Source organism: Triticum urartu, chromosome 5A, assembly GCF_056163025.1.
Source record: "Triticum urartu cultivar PI428250 chromosome 5A, HENAU_Tu73, whole genome shotgun sequence".
In the NCBI taxonomy this organism is placed as follows: domain Eukaryota; kingdom Viridiplantae; phylum Streptophyta; class Magnoliopsida; order Poales; family Poaceae; genus Triticum; species Triticum urartu.
The window spans coordinates 430,438,178-430,455,203 of NC_141877.1; the positions used below are offsets into that span (position 1 = coordinate 430,438,178).

Consider the following 17,026-nt stretch of genomic DNA (forward strand, 5'->3'; position numbering starts at 1 on the left):
GTAGCCTGTAGTGCAATCGCTCGGGTTCAGTTAGAGCCCAACGCCTCGCTCGGGTTCAGTTAGAGCTAACGCCTCGCACACACGCGCGTACGTGTACGAGAGAAGCGCGCATCGCTCGGCCCCCGACCTCCCACCGTAACCGGGAACTCCCTGAAATTTTCCTCCCCCTCGCTTTACCACGGTTTTTTCCGTCATGGACGGCCCAAAGAATGTCATGCAGCTGCATCTCCGGCCCGCCCAGGACGAAAAGCCCATTTTCTGTCATGATTTTTGTCATAGAAGTAGGATCCCACCACATCTATGATGATACTGGGTTTTGTCACAATTATCGTCATAGAAGTGTCATATGTATGACAGAAAAAAATTCGTTCGGCCCAAAATGTCACGGATGTGTCTTTTTTTGTAGTGTAAATATCTTATGGAAAAGAAAGATGCTAAACCTAGACTTATTAGATGGGTTCTCTTGCTTCAAGAATTTGATTTACATATTGTTGATAGAAAAGGAGCTGAGAACCCCGTTGTAGACAACTTGTCTAGGTTAGAACATGTGCTTGATGACCCACTACCTATTGATGATAGCTTTCCTGATGAGCAATTAAATGTCATAAATGCTTCTCATACTACTCCATGGTATGTTGATTATGCTAATTACATTGTTGCTAAGTTTATACCACCTAGTTTCACATACCAGCAAAAGAAAAAGTCCTTCTATGATTTGAGGCATTACTTTTGGGATGACCCACATCTTTATAAAGAAGGAGTAGATGGTGTTATTAGACGTTGTGTACCTGAGCATGAACAGGAACAGATCCTACGCAAGTGTCACTCCGAAGCTTATGGAGGACACCATGGTGGAGATAGAACTGCACATAAGGTATTGCAATCTGGTTTTTATTGGCCTACTCTCTTCAAGGATGCTCGTAAGTTTGTCTTATCTTGTGATGAATGTCAAAGAATTGGTAATATTAGTAGACGTCAAGAAATGCCTATGAACTATTCACTCGTTATTGAACCATTTGATGTTTGGGGCTTTGACTATATGGGACCTTTTCCTTCCTCTAATGGATATACACATATATATTTTAGTTGATGTTGATTACGTTACTAAGTGGGTAGAAGCTATTCCAACCAGTAGTGATGATCATAACACTTCTATTAAAATGCTTAAAGAAGTTATTTTTCCAAGATTTGGAGTCCCTAGATATTTAATGACTGATGGTGGTTCACATTTTATTCATGGTGCTTTCCATAAAATGCTTGCTAAATATGATGTTAATCATAGAATTGCATCTCCTTATCACCCTCAGTCTAGTGGTCAAGTAGAATTGAGTAATAGAGAGCTCAAATTAATTTTGCAAAATACTGTTAATAGGCCTAGAAAGAATTGGTCCAAGAAACTTGATGATGCATTATGGGCCTATAGAACTGCATATAAAATCCTATGGGTATGTCTCCGTATAAAATGGTTTATGGAAAAGCATGTCGCTTACCTCTCAAACTAGAACATAAGGCTTATTGGGCTATTAAAGAGCTCAATTATGATTTTAAACTTGCCGGTGAGAAGAGGTTATTTGATATTAGCTCACTCAATGAATGGACAACCCAAGCCTACGAAAATGCCAAGTTGTTTAAAGAAAAAGTTAAAAGATGGCATGATAAAAGGATACAAAAGCGTGAGTTTAATGTAGGTGATTATGTATTGCTATACAACTCTCGTTTAAGATTTTTTGCATGAAAACTTCTCTCTAAATGGGAAGGTCCTTACGTTATCGAGGAGGTCTATCGTTCCGGTGCCATAAAAATCAACAACTTCGAAGGCACAAATCCGAAGGTGGTGAACGGTCAAAGAATCAAACATTATATCTCAGGTAATCCCATAAATGTTGAAACCAATGTTATTGAAACCATAACCCCGGAGGAATACATAAGGGACACTTTCCGAAACGCTTCAAACTCCGAAAAGGAATAGGTATGTGGTACGGTAAGTAAACCGACTCCAAAACAGTTTTTAAGGCAATATTTCTCCATTTTGGAATATTTAGAAAAATAGAAAAATAAGAAGCAGTCCAGGAAGTACACGAGGTCTCCACGAGGGTGGAGGGCGCGCCCCCCTACCTTGTGGGCACCTCGTGCGCTTTCCGGACTCTGTTTTCGTACACGACACATATTTTGGTCGGTAAAAATTCATTATATAATCTCCCGGAGGTTTTGACTCTCGTATCACGCAAAAATCTCCTGTTTTTGTTTCAAACTGTTTTTTTGACATATCCAGGTCGTCATGTCGTCTTCAAGCGCCCCCAAGGACCAGTTCTTCGAGAAGGTCATCAACCCCTACCTCGCAGAAGTGCTGCAACACCCTCAAACCATTGAGATGCGTGAGGGGTTGTTGCACATCCGCGATGCTGAGGGACCAAGGAAGACCGGAAGCACGGAGGCAAGACTCGAGGCATTGGAGCAAGAAGTTTTCAAGTGTCAGGAGATGGTGGAGCGTGGACTCGATTCCAATCACATTATGATCACGGAGTTCACCAACAACCACAAGCTGGACGTCAAGGACATTGGGGAGGCCATCTTCAAGCTTCATGAAAAAAACGAGCACCTCCAAGCCCAGATCTATGACCTGCAAAATCAAAACTGTGAGTATGAATATAGATTCAAGAGGATGAGTTTGGCTGCAGATTTGAGGTTTCCGGAGACTCGATCATCCTTCTATGATGGTGAGCCTATGCCTTGGAAGAAGGACGACAAGCCTACGCCATCAACAAAACCATCACCTTCTCCACCAACAAAGAAGAATTGAGTATCTTGTATGGGCACTCCCCTTGGCAACTGCCAAGCTTGGGGGAGTGCCCCGGTATCGTATCACCATCACTTTTATCTTTACCGTTTTCCTTAGTTTGATCCTTTTGGTATTATCTTGATCTAGTAGAATAAAGTTTATGGCATGATCTAGTTTTGAGTTTTGCTTTATAATTCCTCTATGTAATCGAGTCCGTGAGCTATATAATAAAGATTAGTGTTGAGTCAAGGGCTTGATTATTTTGCCATGATCCTAAGGGAATAAAAGAAAAGAGAAAGAAATAAAAAGAAACAAAGAGATCATGTGAATCTTATGGAGAGTAATGAGCTCACATAGAAAAAGTATGATGAATAAAAGTTGTTGAGAGTTGACAAGCATAGTTTTGTTCATCGTTGCAATTAATAGGAAGTAATAAAGAAAGAGAGGTCTTCACATATAAATATACTATCTTGGACATCTTTTATGATTGTGAGCACTCATTAAAATATGACATGCTAAAGAGTTGACATTGGACAAGGAAGACAACGTAATGGGTTATGTTTTCTTACATCTAAGATAAATTATATTGTCGTGGATCATCCAACATGGTTGAGCTTGCCTTTCCCCCTCATGCTAGCCAAATTCATCGCACCAAGTAGAGATACTACTTGTGCTTCCAAATACCCATAAACCAGTCTTGCCATGAGAGTCCACCATACCTACCTATGGATTGAGTAAGATCCTCCAAGTAAGTTGTCATCGGTGCAAGCAATAAAAAATTGCTCTCTAAATATGTATGACTTATTAGTGTGGGAGAAAATAAGCTTTATACGATCGTGTGATATGGAAGAAATAAAAGCGACATACTGCATAATAAAGGTCCATAACACAAGTGGCAATATAAAGTGACGTTCCTTCGCATTAAGATTTTGTGCATCCAACCATAAAAGCGCATGACAACCTCTGCTTCCCTCTGTGAAGGGCCTATCTTTTACTTTTATCTCCTACCTTGCATAAGAGTCATGGTGATCTTCACCCTTCCTTTTTACAATTTATCCTTTGGCAAGCACAATATGTTGGAAAGATCCTAGTATATATGGCTAATTGGATGTGAGTTTTCATGAACTATTATTGTTGACATTACCCTTGAGGTAAAATGTTGGGAGGCAAAACTATAAGCCCCTATCTTTCTTTGTGTCCAATTAAAACTCCATACCCATAAGTATTGCGTGAGTGTCAGCAATTGTGAAAGAGTATATGATAGTTGAGTATGTGGACTTGCTGAAAAGCTCTTATATATTGACTCTTTCCTATGTTATGATAAATTGCAATTGCTCCAATGACTGAGATTATAGTTTGTTAGTTTTCAATGAAGTTTACGATTCATACATGAAATTGTGATTGAATCATTACTCTAGCATAAGAAATCATATGACAAGAACTATATAAGTTGATGTTCTAAGAATGATCATGATGCCCTCATGTCCGTATTTTTATTTTTATCGACACCTCTATATCTAAACATGTGGACATATTTTTCAATTTCGGCTTTCGCTTGAGGACAAGCGAGGTATAAGCTTGGGGGAGTTGATACGTTCATTTTGCATCATGATTTTATATCGATATCTATTGCATTATGGGCTGTTATTACACATTATGTCACAATACTTATGCCTATTCTCTCTTATTTTACAAGGTTTACATAAAGAGGGAGAATGTCGGCAGCTGGGATTCTGGGCTGGAAAAGGAGCAAATATTAGTGACCTATTCTGCACAGCTCCCAAAGTCCTGAAACTTCACGGAAGACGTTTTCAGAATATATAAAAAATACTCAGCGGAAGAAGTTCACCAGGGGGGCCACACCCTGCCCACGAGGGTGGGGGGCGCGCCCTACTCCCTGGGCATGCCCCCTACCTCGTGGGCCCCCTGGTGGCCCTCCAGTGGCCATCTTCTGCTATACGAAGTCTTTCGATGGGAAAAAATCAGAAGCCATCTTCTCGGACGAAACTCCGCCGCCACAAGGCGGAACCAATCTAGGGCTCTGGCGGAGCTGTTCTGTCGGGAAAACTTCCCTTCAGGAGGGGGAAATCATCGCCATAGTCATCACCAATGCTCCTCTCATCGGGAGAGGGCAATCTCCATCAACATCTTCATCACCACCATCTCCTCTCAAAACCCTAGTTCATCTCTTGTATCCAATTCTTGTCTCCAAGTCTGGGATTGGTACTAGTAGGTTGCGTGGACACACTCTCCCCTCTCGTTGCTATGCATCACCATGATCTTGCATGCGCGTAGATTTTTTTTGAAATTACTACGTTTCCCAACAGCGCGACTCCCCCACCCTTGTGCGTAACGATCGGTTTCTCTGCACCTTCGACTGGGACACTTCACAGCCGCACTGCCTTCTTCGGTGCCTTGCCACGACCGTCTCAGATCACTGCCCTCTATTCTTGGACTGCTCGTCGCAACACGCTGGCCCAAAATGGTTCCACTTTGAACGTTTTTGTATCAAGCTCGATGGCTTTCACGCCGCTGTGGCGGATGCATGGGCCGGCGTCGACGACCCTGATCCCTTCCGGCGCGTCTACCCCTGCCTGAAGCTAACCACGCGCCGTCTCCAGAGCTGGGGCGCATGCACCACCGGCCACGTCGCTCTGCAGCCCATGATATCCAGAGAGCTCACGGCCCGTCTCGACGCTGCACAGGATTACCGCCCTCTATCCCAGTCCGAATCCTGGCTCCGCAACAACCTCAAGCGCACCTACCTCGGGCTTGCTTCTCTCGAAAGATCCATTGCTCGCGAGCGCGTGCGTTTCTCCTGGCTCAAGGAGGGTGAGATGAACACAACATTCTTCAAAATCCATGCCGCGCACCGGCGCCAAAAGAACGCCATCCACTCCCTTCGGGTTAACGACACAACGGTACATGACGAGCAGGGCATGGCCGAGGCCGCTTTCGACCACTTCTCCTCGCTCTTCGGTTCCTCCCCGCCACGCGAATTCTCCCTTGATCTTGATCAGTTCGACGACAGATCTTTTGACCTCACTGACCTCGAGCTTCCTTTTTCCGAGGAGGAGATCCTACGAGCTGCTCGCGCGCTTCCCCGCGGCAAGGCTCCGGGACCTGGCGGCTTCACATCTGAATTTCTTGTGGCATGTTGGGACATCGTCAAGGCCGACATTTGCGCAGTTTTTGACAAGTTCCACTCCATGAACGGGCGTAGCATGCAGCGCATCAACGAAGCTCTAATCACCCTCCTGCCCAAAAGGCAAGAAGCCTCCGCCCTCTCGGATTACCGCCCCATCAGCCTGCTCCACCTTGTGGCCAAGCTCATCGCAAAGGTCCTCTCCCTCCGGCTCGCCCCACGGCTGGGACAGCTCGTGTCCGCGAACCAGAGCGCTTTCATTGCAGGCCGATGCGTGCACGATAACTTCATGTTGGTCCAACAGACCGCCCGCTGATACGTCCATTTTTCATCATGCTTTTATATCGATATTTATTGCATTATGAGTTGTTATTACACATTATGTCACAATACTTATGCCTATTCTCTCTTATTTTACAAGGTTTACATAAAGAGGGAGAATGCCGGCAGCTGGGGTTCTAGGCTGGAAAAGGAGCAAATATTAGAGACATATTCTGCACAACTCCAAAAGTCCTGAAACTTCACGGAAGACGTTTTCAGAATATATAAAAGATACTCAGCGGAAGAAGTTCACCAGGGGGGCCACACCCTGCCCATGAGGGTGGGGGCGCGCCCTACCCCCCTGGGCGCGCCCCCCTACCTCGTGGGCCCCCTGGTGGCCCTCCGGTGGCCATCTTCTGCTATATGAAGTCTTTCAATGGGAAAAAATCAGAAGCCATTTTCTCGGACGAAACTCCGCCGCCACGAGGCGGAACCTTGGCAGAACCAATCTAGGGCTCTGGCGAAGCTGTTCTGCCGGGGAAACTTCCCTCCGGGAGGGGGAAATCATCGCCATCGTCATCACCAATGCTCCTCTCATCGGGAGAGGGCAATCTCCATCAACATCTTCATCAGCACCATCTCCTCTCAAAACCCTAGTTCATCTTTTGTATCCAATTCTTCTTTCCAAGTCCGGGATTGGTACTAGTAGGTTGCTAGTAGTGTTAATTACTCCTTGTAGTTGATGCTAGTTGGTTTATTTGGTGGAAGATCATATGTTCAGATCCTATATGCATATTAATACCCCTCTGATTATGAACATGATTATGCTTTGTGAGTAGTTACGTTTGTTCCTGAGGACATGGGAGAAGTCTTGCTATTAGTAGTCATGTGAATTTGGTATTCGTTCGATATTTTGATGAGATGTATGTTGTCTCTCCTCTAGTGGTGTTATGTGAACGTCGACTACATGACACTTCACCATTATTTGGGCCTAGAGGAAGGCATTGGGGAGTAATAAGTAGATGATGGGTTGCTAGAGTGACAGAAGCTTAAACCCTAGTTTATGCGTTGCTTCGTAAGGGGCTGATTTGGATCCATATGTTTCGCGATATGGTTAGGTTTACCTTAATACTTTTGTTGTAGTTGCGGATGCTTGCAATAGAGGTTAATCATAAGTGGGATGCTTGTCCAAGTAAGGCAGTACCCAAGCACCGGTCCACCCACATAACAAATTATCAAAGTACCGAACGCGAATCATACGAACGTGATGAAAACTAGCTTGACGATATTCCCATGTGTCCTCGGGAGCGTTTTTCTCTATATAAGAGTTTGTCCAGGCTTGTCCTTTGCTACAAAAAGGATTGGGCCACCTTGCTGCACTTTATTTACTTTTGTTACTTGTTGCTCGTTACAAATTATCCTATCACAAAACTATTTGTTACCACTTGTTTCAGTACTTGCAGAGAATACCTTGCTGGAAACCGCTTATCATTTCCTTCTGCTCCTCGTTGGGTTCGACACTCTTACTTATCTAAAGGACTACGATAGATCCCCTATACTTGTGGGTCATCACCCGCCAGCTTCAAAATCTTCGGCTACCCCGTGTCCTCCTCAAGCTCGACCTCGCACGCGCGTTCAACACGCTCTCTTGGCCCTTCCTCATCGACGTCCTTCGGCATCTTGGCTTCGGACGCCGCTGGATCGAATGGATCGCCATTCTCCTCTCCACCGCCAGCACGCAGATCCTCATCAATGGATCCCCCGGCCCCCCGATCGCCCTCGCATGCGGCCTGCGTCAGGGTGATCCGATATCTCCCATGCTCTTCACGATGGCCATCGATGTCCTCAACTCCCTGTTGCTGCACGCCCACCAGCGTGGCCTGCTCCAGCGCCTCACAGCCCGCCATGCCGCCTCGAGCATATCCCTATTCTCCGACGACGTGGTCATATTCTGCCACCCTTCCAGCCACGACCTGCGAGTCATCCGCGAGCTGTTGCGCGTCTTTGGTGTGGCTTCCGGGCTCCGCACCAACTTCGCAAAATGCTCGGCTACGCACATCCGCTGCGGTGAGTCGGAGCTCGCGTGCATCAATACCGAGCTCGCCTGTGCTGTCCTCGACTTTCCTATCACCTACTTGGGCATCCCATTGTCGGTTCAGAAACCCTCGGCATCCTCCCTGCAACCTATCGTCGAGAGGCTCGCGAGGAAGCCGTCCACCTGGCGTGCTGCCCTTCTCTCCCGCGGTGAGCGCCTCGCTCTGGTTCGTCATGTCCTCTGCGCGATCCCTTCTCACATTATGGTGGCCATCGCCATCTGCCCGCCGATTCTCAAGTAGATCAACCACACCATCCGCGAGTTCCTGTGGTACGGCAGAAAGGAAACCCGCCACGGCCATGGTCCCGTCAATTGGCAACGTGTTTGCCGGCCTCTCGAGCTCGGCGGACTTGGCATCCAGGACCTCCACCGCCAGGGCATTGCCATGCGAGTCCGGTGGCTCTAGTTACAGCGCACGGATCCCTCCAAGCCTTGGGTGCATCTCCACCTCCCGAGTGACCACGATGTCTCTGCCATCTTCAGGGCCTCCACATTATGGGCCGTCGGCGACGGCCAATCATGCCTTTTCTGGACCGACCACTGGCTCAACGGTCACACCATCTCAGATCTTGCTCCGTCCCTTCTCCCCCTGGTTCCATGGCACCTGCGGAAGCGCACTGTCACCGACGCCCTTCAGGACCGTCGCTGGATCACTGATCTACACGGCGCCCTCACCCCCACCTCCCTGACTGATTGCGTCCGCCTCTGGAGATTGCTCCGGTACACCACCCTCTCCACCAGCCCGGACCGCCTCCTCTGGCGATGGACTGCCAACGCCAAGTACTCGTCCAAATCCTGCTATCGAGCACTCTACTCCGGATCCACTTCTGCGCCATTCTGGCACCTCACCTGAAGATGTTGGGCTCCCCTCCGCGTCAAGATGTTCACTTGGCTCGCGGACCTCGACCGTTGCTGGACGTCTGCTAGACTTGCGCGACATGGCCTGCTGCACAATGATCGATGTGCCCTGTGTGACCAGGCCGAGGAGACCATGCAGCACATCATCATCATATGCCCTTTCTCCCGTCAAATTTGGCATGATGTTCTTGCTTGGGCCCGTGCTACTTCTCCCCCCCCCTTCTGGCAACGAAGCCTTCCTTCCCTGGTGCTCGGCCACAATCAGGAGATCCCCTTCCGGACACTGCAAGGGCCTTACCACGCTGGCGGTGCTCACGGCATGGTCTATTTGGCGTTACCGCAACAGCTGCGTCTTCAACGATGAGAACCCCTCCCCCTCGCGACTCTTCTCATCGATCCAGGAAGAGGCCCGCACGTGGGCTCAGGCAGGAGTGCATGGTCTTGGCGCTTTGATAGCATAGGCCCTCTTTGTATTGGGCCGAGCACCCCGTCACTATTGCTCTGCGGCTCCATGCCTTGCCTCTAGCGTACAAGGCTTGAGCTGCAACCCTCCCCCACCTCTCCTGTACTCTCCTTCCTATCAATGAAATGGTACGCACTTTTGCGTATTCGCGAAAAAAACAGGGGGACGCAGAAACGACTCTCGTGTTGCACCCCACGAGCGACCCGGGAGTGAAACTCTAGCCACCGGTCTCCACCATCCCATCTCACGCCTCCTCTCTGCTCGATCGCCGCAGTGCGTCACCGGTCTCCACCACCATACCTCCTTCCTTCGCCATTGTTGGAGGGCGCCTCCTCACAAAGCCTTTGGTGGCGGAGTGACATTTTTCCTTGCAAAGTGTGGGCTGCTAGAACCTTCCAGAGGAGGACTGCCGTCGGGGCGAGGGGCCTAAGGCTATAGTCGGGCCCTGATGACCTTATTCCCCGGAGGTCGGACACCCCCCGGTGTAGTGTACCATTATCCGCGCCTTCTTCCTATCGTCACCCCTTCCACCACCACTGCATGGACGTATATTTTCCCAGCATTTTTTCATAAATTTATTTAGCGGCTCGTAAATTCATGTGGATGACATAAGATTCACATTATGTATAGATAGATCTGATGGCGGAGCTCATGTTTTTTGATGATCCATCCTCAAATTTGAGCTCCAATTCTGAGAACGAAATGTTGGATGCAGAAGAAGATGCGGTTATATTGATGGTCGCTTAATGGATAGCATCCACCGGAAAGAAGAAGAAGCGTCCGGAATCTCAAGTTGGTCGCGCGACATTTCATCAAGACAGAATCAGAGACCACGACTGGCTGACGAGAGACTACTTTCTTCCAGGTTGTATCATCCTGTCGTACATGTTCCTGCGACGCTTCCGCATGACTGAGCGGTTGTTTCGTCAAATTGCCTATGGCATGCAATGTCGTTGAACCTATCTTTCAACAATGAAGAAGTATCGCCAGTTTCCTTGGTTTTTTCAATTTTTGAAAGGTGACCGCGACACTAAATGCTTGCGTATGGCTCCCCTGTAGATTCAATGGACACTCTTTGATTGGCTCAAAATACAATCATCAAATGCACAAAAGTGTTCGCTGACACCGTGATGGATCTGGCATTGCTACTTTGGTTGCGTGGATCTCACAATGACATAAATGTCTTATAGAGATATCATATATTTGCAAGGCTAGTCGCAGGTACCTCTCCACCTTGCAACTTCACGATGAATACCCATCGTTATGACCAACGATACTATCTAGCTGATATCATCTATCCATCTTGGTTTACATTAAATTGTGACAATAATTTCTAATCCTAAGGGTATCTCCAACGCCAACCCTCAAACTATTCACGTAGGTTCGACCACGCGGTTCGGACCTTGGAAGCCATCCAAGACGGTCATGTATCAGTTCGCTCCGCGGTCCGGGACGCACTTTTTCCCGTAAACCAGAGATAAAGTTTGTGTGGGGGAGGAGGGGGAGGGGCTTTGCAGGCCTCCGGACCGCTGCCACACCCGCTCCTCACTACCCTAGCCCATCAAAAACCTTCCTCCCACGCCCGCGTGCGTTCCCGCCCGGTGCCAGCTCATTGCATTCATGTTTCTCTATAGTGGCCTCTCCGCATTGACGTCGGGCCACAGCGGACGCGACCTCTCATTGGCGTTGGCATTGAAGCGGTGCGCCGGCCAACAGTGCCGTCCGCGCCATATCCTTGGTATCCGCCTTGTTCAATGTCGGAGAGATGTATCAAATACGGGACATGACGGATATCTACCACGCCCGTTCAATACCCGTTCGTCCGTATGTCGCCTTTAAGCAGGCTCACCGGCCGAGGAACTAACTCTAGAGCCGCACATTGACACATCTGGATGCTTGGACTCACCTAAATCCGCTATTTAAAGGTGGCCATACCTGGCTAAACTCCACACCACTACACATTCGTTCCACATCCTCCTCCCTAGCACCACATCCACCATGACCGTGAGCAGGAACGTTGTGCGGGAGAGCCTATCGTTGGAGATGAAGCACAAGATCGTCGCCTTGCGGCTACCTGGCAGAGCTCCCATGCCAGGCGGATGGAGGCCGGCTTGCCGGCCAGCTCTCCCGAGCAAGCTCTCCGACGACCCCACAATGGAGACAGGTCCGACGACGACACCGCACCGGAGCCCGAGCCGGTGCTTGCCTGCATGACCATGGAGCAAGTGCAGGCGCACTACAACGCCGCCTTGGTGAATGAGTGTTGGGAAACATATTAGAAAATAAAAAATCGCTCTGTGATCAACCAGGAACACTATGAAGATGCTACATTGACTTGTGTTCTTCCGCTGCAACTCATAGTCGGTAACAATCTGATCCAAACCATTATTGCATCTTCATAGTGTTCCAGGTTGATCGTAGGACAACTTTTTTGTTTTTTCTACTACGTTTTCCCAACTGGCATTGTGTCCCGTGTGGGCCGGTCTGTCTCTCATGTTCTAGTCTTCCTCACCCAAATTTGCACCTCCACTTCACAGGTCTTGAACTCTGCCGCCGTTCATGGAGAAGACGGATGAAGGACGTGCTCGCCGATGTGGATTACAAAGGAAATGGACGAGGCCGCCGCTGTAGAATAGGTTTAGGGTCGGGGCGATTTTGTTTGTTCTAAATGTTCGAGATGTAATGAAAGATGTTCGAAATGTAATGAATTTCGTCCGATTTATGTCAAAATCCGTCATGTTTGCATGAATATCATCCGGTTACTTGAAATCCAGCATGAAATTTATGCATGCAGCGTTGGATGGCCGCCTCCGGGATCTATGCCTGCGGATTGGTCCCCCCTTGTCCGTGCACGGGTACCAGAGCAAACTTGCGAGTCTGCGTTGGAGACGCCCTAAGAGCATGAAACATAAAAATTTCGCCATGGCACAAGAAGCTTAGAGGAAAGACATTGAGAGAACATTTGGAGCGCTGCAATCAAGGTTTATAATTGTCCAGGAGGCTACTCATTTTAATAACAACTTAACAAGTATGTCTTGGCAAATATCATGATAGATTATGTTTTTCTACACAACATGATCATAGAGGATGAAAGGGAAATATCAGGCCCATTGACTTTGAACCTAATGGAGAACCAATCAGGTCCCCGCAGAAACCATGACCGCATTAAAGCACTTCTTGAGGTGTACCGGAAGATTGAAAACCGAGCCTCCCATCATCAGTTGAAGGAGGTTTTCGTCAACAATTGCTGGCAGCTAGCTGGGGAAAGCGCTTAAAATTGATTCAAAATTCATTTATTTTCATTTATACCAATTTATTAGATTGGATTATTTATTAAATTGGGCTAATTATTTTTAATATTATTTGTTGAATTATGCTCATTGTTTCATCTAAATTGTTGTCAATAGGCTAAAAAAAGTACGACCCTGGACAAATGGTCCATGCATGCAGGGAACTGGTTTGCCATATCCATATGGGGTGTGTTCCATATCACATATGACGATTGCCGATGTGCCGAATCTGCTAGAGTTGCCCTTAGCAATACAACACATGACAATTGTTGAGTTGGAAGAGAAAGAAATGAGAAAAGGGGGTATCTTGTTTTTAGCCAAGAGATGATCTCTCACTAAGAAGAACAAGAGAATTATATCCATTGTACTCGATGTCATCTCTTAACTATGTGTTTTCTATTTTGCTTTTAAATTTTTGAAGAATGATAGAGTTCTCCCACCTGAATATATATTGCTCAAAAGCGGCCAAAGCCAAGAGTCACTCCTTAGGCTTTGACTGATCCAGTTTATAAGGAAAACCGTTATTTTATTTTTAATCATTCAACACATTTAGGAGCATGCAAATATTGATCTTAGATATAACACTAAAAAATGACTAACTGTATAATTTGTTTTTTTATCTTCTCACGTATGCACGACATACGATAAGACCATCTTCTCAACAACTAATGCGCCTTTGGAGACGTAAAAGAGAAAACTCAATTGACTGCATAGAGATCCTTCATTCCTAAAATAAACGTAACACCAGAGCGAGGCGAGCTCCCCAACCCAAGATTCGTGACATCGACGGCGCACAGACCGCCACCCACGGGCCTGGCATACCATTGACACACCACCTACACTACACGTACCGAACCAAAAACCGCAAAACAACAAAGGAGATCTCCCCGCTCGCTCATATGCCATGCATGCACGCATGTCCAGTCCAACAATGGCATGGCATAACATAAAGCATCGCACATCATTCGAGCCCGTGACCGATCGACCCGCGATATGATATGATTATGAACTGAGCACGCTTTGGGGCGACAAGAATCGCGGGCTGCCACGCCACCGCCGAGCAATCTCTCATGATCGCTGACAGCAACGGAGCGACCGACGTACCTACGCGCCGCGCCGCGCCGGCGATCGATGCGCACGCGAGGAGAGGACGGACCCTCCGCTCCCGAGATCCGGGTCCGGCCAGCGGAGCAGCGGGGCGGAGCTAGCTGGGCGTGCGCAGTCGATGTCCCCCACCCCGTCTTTCGCTTCGCTGCTGCCGGTGGGCGACCGGCACGGGGTCGGGCCGCCCAGCGGTCCCTGGCCTGCCTGTGCCGGTGCCGAAGCAGCTGTCATCGGGGCCAAGCCGGCCCCCGAACCGTACTTTAGCCGGGGAGATTAAGCTCCCAAATCATGCCTCCTGGAACTGCAATCGATCGAGCTAATGGAGTGAAGTTGGGGAGATTAAAACAGATTTTTCTTCAACAAAAAGTGAGATAAGGATGAACAGCAATGAGACTGGGGCGCTGTCCACCCACATTCAGTAGTAACGCAACATTATTCCTGGATAGGAACAGTGGCGCGTGCGACTCGATCGCGGGCACGCCATGTGGGGGGATGGCACCGCACAGCAGTTCCCTCGCGTGGCCGGCCGGCCCGGGCAAAGACCATCGCGGGCAGAGAGATAAGCTCGGACCGACGCATTCCGTGGCACAGGACAGCGCTGTGCTCCCCTCCCAGTTCGGCCGTGCGTGGCTGTGGCGGTGGCTCCTGGTCCTGGCTTGGGTGGATGCACGCCATGCGCCAGCACGGGCGCCAGCGACGTGCGTCCGGTTCGTTCGATGCACGCAGCCCGCCTGCCCAGGTACATGCAACATGTGGTGCACCGACCGGTCGCCGGATTGGATTGGATGAATTTTGCGCAAGAACACGAACGGTCGTCGCGCCGCGAGATAAAAGTCGTGCGAAAATCCACGGGACGATTTACTTAGTGGAATAAAAATAATACTGTACTGTACTAGTCAACTGATCTCGCACTATAACATTATTTTTTATTTTTATTTTTTTTAGCATCAGTACAGACACAAGCGCTCATATACATGCATATACACTCATCCCTATGAACGCATGCACGCACACCCTATTCCTATAACATTAGCGGATCAACAAATGATAAACTGAGTATACTGATTTGTACGTATTTGACCGGATCGAACTAGATATACATACATACACGCGGACACGTAATGCCCACTTGTACCGCTCTTCTTCGCCAAAAAGAAAAGAAAGTAAAAATATCTCCTGGCGCTGTCGCTGGTCGTGGCAGATCACATCACACGTTTGGGACACTGCAAATCTCCTGGTGACATATATACGAGTAAAAATCGACATCTGTTGCCACCTGTGCGGATACAGTCTTGTACTGACGATGTCAAAAGGTATGGCAACGCCAACGCACGATGGGTGAGCTTTGGAGGGTTGTGCACAAATGGCGCAGCCTATTCAAAAAGATTTTACTCATGAGTCGTATTCACATCTTGTTTGCCTCTCACTAGTTCGTACAAGAATTGGATCCTGGATACAATAATTTTTTTTTTGAAACGGAGGCAAAAGATTTGCCTCATATATTAAATAAGGAGAGAAGAGTTATAAATAAATAAATAATAAAAAAGGAGAGAAGAGTTTGTTACGACACACACTTAGAATACGGCATGTCAATTATTCTCGCAATAAAAAAGACCCTAACTTCTTTGCTCCGGCGGTGATCCAAAGGTTTGCCTTGTCGACGATGGTGTTGAGTAGAAATGGCGGAGGCGTGCTTTTATGCCGGAACACTCTTGCGTTCTCTCATTCCAAATAACCCACGACACAAGCATGAATACAATAGTGATTTACTGCCGCGAGAATTAGAATCGTAAATCACCAACCCAACTCCAGTGAGTTAGAACACGATTACCGGTCTTGCTAGGTCTCGCTCGATTGAAATTTCCTTGAGTTTCAGTCCATTCATAGAAAAAATGCAACAGGGCGAAAGAGTGCAAGTTGCACTTTCCTGAATGGACTGACTTCAGAAAAGTTCAGTCGACGGAGATCTAGAGAGGCCCTATGATTACTCCAAAGGACTAATTTTTAACACTAGCGAACAAATGAAATTGGGGAGCACATTTGCAAGTTTTGATCAGTCAATAAGCTCAAAGTAGCTCCTCTGCACGCGGACAGTGTCATAAAATTTCAACCGATTTCATGAAAATTTCAAATTTAATCCAAAGTTTTTACGTTGTAAACGTTTGCCCGGTTCAGTCTGCCAATAAGTTGAAAGCACCCCCTCTGTGCCTGGATAATGTTGGTCGAATTCCAGTTGATTTAGGGCAACTTTGTAAGCGTGAACACGCGGTTAAAATTCTGAACACCCAACGTATGGTTCCTTGTTGCACTAGCTAAGCGTTTTAGGCAACAATGTGTGTTGTCGTTGGCATGATAGCCGAGACATCGGGTTTTCGGACTCCACTGAAATCTCTATGAGCGCCATGGCATGACAACGAGAGAGGTGCCATGCTGTGCAAGTGTAAATGTCGTTCGGGCGTTCCATTCATCTACTTGCTTATATAAAACTTCTGTGTGCTTCACGGGTTGATTTTGTGTTCCCGTTTGCACCACACGAACACTAGTTCGCCTTGGTTCAGTTTTCGTGTGGCATGTATGCTCTGAGCATAAACATGCAGGCTCACCGCACCAAACGAACTGAATCTTAACAAAAAATTGACCATTCAGGATGCAACTCCTGATATTCAGTGTTCATCCAGGTTTCAGAACACCGGCCTGATAACGTCGTCGAAGAGGTTGTAGCATGTGTACTTGTGCTTGAACATAGCTGCTACTCCTGATACTATCTTCCTACTTAAAACAGAACATAACTCAGCTAGAGCCCTTGCTTAAGCAACGATTCACTACCCTTATGAAAAATCAATTATACCAGAGCGTTTCCGAGGGCGAATCCACTTTGAATTTGATAAATGTATTGCTTGTGAAGTATGTGTTCGCGTATGTCCAATAGATTTACCCGTTGTGGATTGGAGATTTGAAAAGGATATTAAAAGAAAACAATTGCTTAATCATAGTATTGATTTCAGAGTTTGTATATTTTGTGGTAATTGTG

The 17,026-nt window shown here is 47.4% G+C and overlaps 1 pseudogene; it reads left to right on the forward strand.

Annotated features, from left to right (window-relative positions):
- The first annotated feature begins 8,024 nt into the window (after positions 1–8,024).
- Positions 8,025–9,133, forward strand: LOC147971760 (uncharacterized; annotated as a pseudogene).
- The last annotated feature ends 7,893 nt before the right edge of the window (positions 9,134–17,026 follow it).